At 45.0% G+C, this 8,161-nt stretch overlaps 1 pseudogene; it reads left to right on the forward strand.

Moving 5' to 3' along the window:
- The first annotated feature begins 266 nt into the window (after positions 1-266).
- On the forward strand, positions 267-441 carry LOC127568974 (uncharacterized; annotated as a pseudogene).
- Positions 442-8,161: the final 7,720 nt, after the last annotated feature.

The following is an 8,161-nucleotide window of genomic DNA, read 5'->3' on the forward strand; positions in this document are numbered from 1 at the left end:
GAAAGTAATTGTCAATGTTTCACGTCAAAACCCTGCATCGGGACCGAGTTTTGACCCAAAATGTCAACAATGCTTTTCCCCCCACAGACGCTGTTCGATTCGCTGAGGTCCTCCAGCAGATTGTTGCTCCAGATTCCAGCATCTACAGTCTCCCATGTCTACAAATGTATTGACTTGCCAATAACAAAAATGGATAGACTTGATGAGCATAAAGGAAGTCATGTACTGTTTTGTATTTCCTGTATGTTTTTTTTTTGTGGATAAAGTTTATTTTTGGAATTTAAAAAATCTATTCTTATCAGCTTAATGTCTGATACATCCCTTTTCTGGTGACCATGTATTAAACTGATTTTTGGAGCAGGGAGATGGAATAGGGGCTCGTGCTGTCCACTCTACACATTGAACTAGTTGTGGAGAACCTTCGGGAACAGTACACTTGTGGAAGATGTTCAAAGTTGGAAAGAAAAGATTAGAAGTCCATCAGACTTGGAGAGAGCTACCGTTATGTATGTTACTTTTGCAGGGCCGTAGGTTTACAATAAGCACTGCTCCCGTTGAACAATGTCAAAGTCAAAGTTTTTCTATGGAGCGGTAGAGGCTGAGGGGAGACCTGATAGAAGTTTGTAAGGTTATGAGAGGCATGGATAGAGCAGAGTGAAGCTCAGTGCAGCCACTGGCTCTGTGGGGAACTTAGAGCATGGGTCAGTACATGGAACTACGACATTGTGGCCATTACAGAGACTTGGCTGTCACAAGGGCAGGAATGGCTGCTGGATGTTCCGGGGTTTAGATGTTTCAAATGGGACAGAGAAGGAGGTAAAAGAGGCGGGGGAGTGGCATTGCTAATCAGGGATGGTATCACAGCTGCAGGAAGGGAAGATGTCCTGGTCGGATCGTCCACTGAGTCAGTGTGGGCGGAGGTCAGAAACAGGAAGGGAGCAATCACTCTATTGGGCGTATTCTATAGACCGCCCAATAGCAACAGAGATGCTGAGAAGCAGATCAGGAGGCAGATTTTGGAAAGGTGCAAAAATAACAGGGTTGTTGTCATGGGTGATTTCAACTTCCCTAAGGCGCTGTGGGGAAGGACCACAGTCTAGTGTCCTGCAGTCACTGGACGCAGGGGCTAGGTAACAGCCTCTCAAGCACTTTGTGGGTGTATTGTGTCAAGAGAAAATGTGAGTGTCAACGTTATTTTGTAAGAGTATGTATTTTTTATAATGGAACACTGAATATAAAGAAAAGCATGTTGATTTTATTGTTTCGCCTGCATATATATCTGTGAATAATGTATATTTTTGAAATAAAAATAATTTTTAGCACTGCTCTTTGTGCACAGATTGGCTGCTGTGTTTCCTACATTACCGGAGTGGTTACATTTGAAATGCTTCCTTATTGGCTGTCAACATGGTGGGACATCCTGAAGACAGATAAGAACCGATTTCAACTTTGGCTTTCCTTTTCAATCTTAGAGTCACGGAGCCATACAGCACAGAAACAGGCCCTATGATCTATCAAGTCCACACCGAACATCCACAGCACTCTAAACGGGGAGGGTGGTACACATAGGGAGGGAAAAGGATGATGTCCTGAAAAGTGAATATGGGGAACTAGATAGGAAGCTGAAAAGCAGCATCTCAAGGGTAGTAATCTCTGGATTGCTCCCTGTGCCACCCGCCTGTGAGGGTAAGAATAGGTTGATTTGGCAGATGAATGTGTGGCTGAGAAATTGGTGCAGGGGGCAGGGTTTCAGATTCGTGGATCATTGGGCTCTCTTCTGGGAAGGTACGACCTGTACAAAAGGGACGGGTTACACCTGAACTGGAGGGGGACCAATATCATTGCGGGCAGGTTTGCTAGAACTGTTGCGGAGGGTTTAAACTCATTTGGCAGGGGGATGGGAACCCGAGTGATAGGTCAGTGGATGGGGCAGTTGGTGTACAGGTTGATGCAGCGTGTAGAGAGACTGTGAGAAAGGATAGGCAGTTGATAAGGAAAATTGCAGTCAGTTGGATGGGTTGAAGTGTCAATTTTAATACAAGAAGTATCAGGGACAAGGGTGATGAACTTAGAGCATGGGTCAGTACAGGGAACTACGACCTTGTGGCCATTACAGAGACTTGGCTGTCGCAAGGGATGTTCCGGCTGCTGGATGTTCCGGGGTTTAGATTTTCAAAAGGGGAGGAGGTAAAAGAGTTGGGGGAGTGGCATTACTAACCAGGGACAGTGTCACAGCTGCAGGAAGGGAAGACATCCTGGAGGGATTGTCTACTGAGTCAGTGTGGGTGGAGGTCAGAAATTGTATTCTTCAGACCCCCCTAATAGTAGCAGATATGCTGAGGAGCAGATTGGGAGGTAGATTTCGGAGAGGTTCATAAGTAACAGGTTTGTTATCATGGGTGATTTCAACTTCCCTAATATTGATTGGCACCTCCTTAGTGCAAAAGGTTTGGATGGTGCGGAATTTATTAAGTGTGTCCAGGAAGGATTCCTGACACAATATGTAGACAGGCTGACCAGAGGAGAGGCCATTCTGGATCTGGTACCAGGCAATGAACCTGGTCAGGTGTCAGATCTCTCAGTGGATGAGCATTTCGGAGACAGTGACCACAATTCCCTGACCTTTACCCTTGCTTTGGAGAGAGATAGGAGCAGATGGTATGGGAAAGTATTTAACTGGGGGAGGGGGAATTATGATGCTATTAGGCAGGAACTTGGGAGTGTACATTGGGAGCAGATGTTCTCGGGGAAATCCACAATGGAAATTTGGAGGTTGTTTCGAGATCACTTGCAGGGGATCCTGTATAGGATTGTCCCACAGAGACAGGAAAAGAATGGTAGAGTGAAGGAACCATGGTTGACAAGAGATGTGAAATATTTAGTGAAGAGGAAGAAAGAAGCTTGCTAAAGGTTCAGGAAACAAGGATCAGACAGGGCTCTAGAAAGTTTGTTCAAAAAAGGGAGTAGGGATAACCCTGGGAATTATAGACCAGTGAGTCTTACTTCAGTGGTGAGCAAATTATTGGAAAAGATTCTCAGGGACAGGATGTATGAGCATTTAGAGAAGCATAGGCTGATTAGGGACAGTCAGCATGGCTTTGTGAGGGGCAGGTCATGCCTCACGAGCCTGACTGAATTCTTTGAGGATGTGACAAAACACATTGATGAGGGTAGCGCAGCGAATGTGGTGTCTATGGACTTTAGTAAGGTGTTTGATAAGGTTCCCCATGATAGGCTCATTCAGAAAGCTAGGGGGCATGGGAACCAGGGTAACTTGGCTGTGTGGATTCAGAATTGGCTCGCCCATAGAAGACAGAGGGTGGTGGTAGATGGAGTGTATTCTGCCTGGAGGTCGGTGACCGGTGGTGTTCCGCAGGGATCTGTTCTGGGACCCCTGCTCTTTGTGATTTTTATAAATAACTTGGATGAGGAAGTGGAAGGGTGGGTTAGTAAGTCTGCAGATGACATGAAAGTTGGTGGTGTTGTGGATAGTGTAGAAGGTTGTCGAGGGTTACAACGGGATACTGATAGGATGCAAAGCTGGGCTGAGAAGTGGCAAATGGAGTTCAACTTGGAAAAGTGTCAAGTGGTTCACTTTGGAAGCTCGAATTTGAAGGCAGAATACAAGGTTAATGGCAGGACTCTTAGCAGTGTGGAGGAACAGAGTGGTCTAAGTCAATAGATCCCTCAAAATTGCCGTGCAGGTTGATAGGGTTGTTAAGACGGCATATGGCGTGTTGGGCTTCATTAGCCAGGGGATTGAGTTCAAGAGCCATGAGGTAATGTTGCAGCTCTATAAAACCATGGTTAGACCACAATTAGAATATTGTGTTCAGTTCTGGTCCCCTCACTATAGGAAGGATAAGTAAGCTTTAGAGAGGGTGCAGAGGAGATTTACCAGGATGCTGCCTGGATTGGAGAGCATGTCTTATGAGGATAGGTTGAGTGAGCTAGGGCTTTTCTCTTTGGAGCAAAGGAGGATGAGAGGTGACCTGATAGAGGTGTACGAGATCATAAGAGGCATAGATCGAGTGGACAGCCAGAGACTTTTTCCCAGAGCGGAAATAGCTAACACAAGGGGGTGTAATTTTAAGGTGATTGCAGGAAAGAACGGGGGGGGGGGGTGTCTCATGGGTAGGTTTTTTACACAGAGAGTGGTGGGTGCATGGAACGTGATGCCAGGGATTCTGGTAGAGGCAGATACATTAGGGACATTTAAGAGACTCTTAGATAGGCACATGGATGATAGAAAAATGGAGGGCTATGTGGGAGAGAAGGGTTAGATTGATCTTAGAGTAGGTTAAAAGGTCGGCACCACATTGTGGGCCAAAGGGCCTGTACTGCGCTGTAATGTTCTGTGTTCTATCAAACACCCATTTACACTAATCCTACACTAATCCTTTTTTATTCCCACTTCACTTTCATCAACCTCCCCCAGACTGTATCCCTCACCCACATACTGGGAGCAATTTACAGCGGACATTTACCTCACCAACCCACCCATCTTTGGGATGTGGAAGGAAACCGGAGCACTCGTGGGAAACCCAGTCACAGAGAGAACATGCAAACACCACATAGACAGCACCTGAGGTTGGGATCGAACCTGGGTCAATAGAGGTGCGAGGCAGCGACTCTACCAGCTGTGCCACTGTGCTACCCACTGCGTTCCTCCTGGAATAGTTTGCAATAACTATTGAAGTTACGTCCCAGATGTTTTGCATTTCACTTGCCAGGAAACCCACCCTGTTAAATGGAAGTTTAAATATTGTATAGAGGATAAATAGCCAAGAGCTTAGTTCCACCTGATACCCTCCCAAGGGCAAGTTCTTTTATTTGGTGACACCCACTGACAGTTTTGGTCCCTCCCACCAATGCCATCAATCTAACTTGGATTATTCACACTCAAACGTGTCCCAAGACGTCCGGAGTAGCCATAAATCTTCAAACCAAAACAACTAGTGGCAGTTAACAGCATCCAGGTCAGAACAGACCTCATACAGCACTCACACAGGCAGGAAAGATTTACCAGGATGTTGCCAGGACTTGAGGGACTGAGTAATAGGGAGAGGTTGGACAGGCTGGGACTTTATTCCTTGGAGCATAGGAGACTGAGAAGTGATCTTATAGAGAGGTGTATAAAATCATGAGGGTGAATGCACTCAGTCTCTTTCCCATGGATGGGGAATCAAGAACTAGAGGGAATAGGTTTCGGGTGAGAGGGGTAAGATTTAGAACGTAGAACATAGAACAGTACAGCGCAGAACAGGCCCTTTCTCCCACAATGTTGTGCCAACATAACTAATCCCTCCTACCTGCAGAATGCCCATATCCCTCTATTTTCCTCTCATTCATGTGCCCATCCAAGCCCTTCTTAAAAGCCCCCAATGAATTTGCCTCCACCACCCTATCAGGGAGCGCATTCCTGGCATCCACCACTCTCTCAGTGAAAAACATACCCCTCACGTCTGTTCTGAACCCACCAGCTCTCACTTTAAATGCATGCCCATTTAATAGGAATTTGATGGGCAACATTTTTACACAAAGGGTGGAATCTATGTGGAATGAGCTGCCAAAGGAAGTGGTTGAGGCAGGTACAATAACAACTTTTAACAGACTGTTGAACAGGTACATGGATTGGAAAGCTTTAGAAGGTTATAACTACACTGTGTAATGAATTGATCTGTACAATCAGAATGCAAGACAAATTTTTCACTGTACCTCGGTACAAGTGACAATAATAAACCAATACCAATACCAATACTAAATGCTGGCAAATGGGACTAGCTTTGATGGGGCATCTTGGCATCTTGGCCAGCATGGACCAGTTGGGCCGAAGGGCCTATTTCCATGCTGTATAACTCCATGAAGTTTATGAACACTCATTACTCAGTTCTGGTTGAAAACAGGCCACTGAATCAACCATCAGAAACTCAAAGAGCTGAACTTATGTAGTCTGCTGAACATATTAAATCCCTAATGAAGTCCATTATCTTCCTGTCTCTATGGTTTTAATTAGATTGTACTGCTCAATTTTTTTTCTCATGATAGCATAATTATTCATAAGTATCATCATTTTATCATTTTGAGTTCCCTTCTGAGTGCAGATCATAATGAAAAGATTTCTGTCTGTTGTAACCTTTGGTTTCCTCCAAGGGTGTCCTCTTCAACACACTTCTGACCATCACCTCTATCCCTCACACATTACCCTTTCAACTCTTTCACGTCATCATGGAAGAGTCATTGTCATGCCTGTATACTCGTTAATTGACTTATATTCAGAGTCTTGAATCCCAGCGAGTTATCAGGAGAGATTGGATAAGCTGAGTCAGTTTTCCCCGGAGCGAAGGAGGTTGAGAGGTGACATGATAGAGGTGTTTAAAATTATGAGATGCATAGATAGGGTAGATAGCAAATGCCTGTTTCCAGTGGTAAGGGTATCTCAAACTAGTGGAGAAATGGTTTAAGGTGAGAGGGAGAAGGCTTAAAGGGGATCTGAGGGGTAAATCTTTCACACACAGTGTAGTTGGTGTCTGGAATGAGCTGCCAGAGCAGGAGGTGGAGGCAGGAACAGTAATAACATTTAAGAGGCATCTGGACAGGTTCTTGGATGAACAGAGCACAGAGGGACATGGGTCAAAGGCAGGCAAAACGAACTAGCTTAGATGGCATCTTGGTCGGCATGGACCGGTTGGGTTGAATGGCTTGTTTCTATGCTGTATGATTCTATGATTTTATGACAGGTGCATGGATAGGAAAGGTTTAGAGGGAAGTGGGGCAAACATGGGGAAATGGGACTAGCTCAAATAGGCAATGGAATGAATGCAGGCAAGTGGGATTAGTATAGATGAGCATGATGGCCAGCATAGACATGGTGGGCCGAAGGGCCTGTTTCTGTGTTGTATGTCTCTGTGACTCTATGACATGCATTTGAATCCCTTAATGGTTAGCAGAAAATTTCAATTTGCACATTGGCACTTCGTATAGTGCTGCTTCCTCACATCTACAGTGGCCTGGATTCAGTCTTGGCCTCCGGTGCTGTCTATGCGGAGTGTGCATGTTCTCCCTGTGGCTGCGTGGGTTTCCTCGGGCTCTCCAGTCTCCCCCACGCCCTCCCCCCATATCCCAAAGATGTGCTGGTGGGGAGGTTAATTGATTGTTGTGAGATACCTCCAACTGCAAGTGGGATGGCAGGATAATCAGGATGAAGTTGATGGGCATGTGGGAGGGAAGTAAGTGAGGGAATGGGACGGATAGGATTGCTCTGGGAGCAAGCATAAGCTTGATGGGCCAAATGGCCTCCTTCGATGCCATAGGGAAATATGAAATATGAGAATATGTGGAATTAAAGCTTGCATTGGTGACCATGAGACTTCTGAACCTGTCAGGTTCACTAATTTCCAACAGGAGATGAAATCTGCCATTTTTACCCATTCTGGTCCACAAAGTGACTCCCAGATCCATCAGCGTAATTGACTCTTAATTGCTTCCTCGGTTCATTGACAACAAGGGGTGAGTGATAACTACTGGCATTCTCAGCAATGTCCGCACTCTGTGAACACAAAGCCTCAAACCTTCCTTTGCGTACATTGGCAAACATTCATAAATGTAACTCCATGATGGTATGGCCCAGCCTAACATCTGCATGGAGCAACAAACAAGATGCTGGAGGACGAAGGGTCTCAATCCCAATCATCGTCTGTCCATTTCCCTTCACAGATGCTGCCTGATCCGCTGAGTTCCTCCAGCACCTTGTTTGTTGCTCCAGATTCCAGCATCTGCAGTCTCTTGTGTCCAACATCTGTGTGGATATTGACCTCTCCTACAACGTGAGCAAGAAGAGGAAAGTTATTGTCTTTATTTGAAGAAACAAGCTGTGTTTTGTTCTTTGAAAGACTGGCGAAACTCTTTAGTTAAGCTGATACTTAAGATTCCACTTTTCAATTTGCTGTTGTAGATCAGTCTCTTTTTTGAGGATTATACACATCCTTTAACTTAGACTTCTCAATGAGGCAAAAATCAGAAGCTGTGCAAGTGTTTTTTTTTTAATTCACTTAAGACAGTAATGTTGACCAAAAGTGCAATTCATTCCAAGATGACAGTCTAAATTGCCAACAGCATTACATTTTTTGGGAAGATATTATCATTAAGCAAATTCCATATT

The sequence above is a fragment of the Pristis pectinata genome, chromosome 3 (assembly GCF_009764475.1).
Source record: "Pristis pectinata isolate sPriPec2 chromosome 3, sPriPec2.1.pri, whole genome shotgun sequence".
NCBI lineage: Eukaryota > Metazoa > Chordata > Chondrichthyes > Rhinopristiformes > Pristidae > Pristis > Pristis pectinata.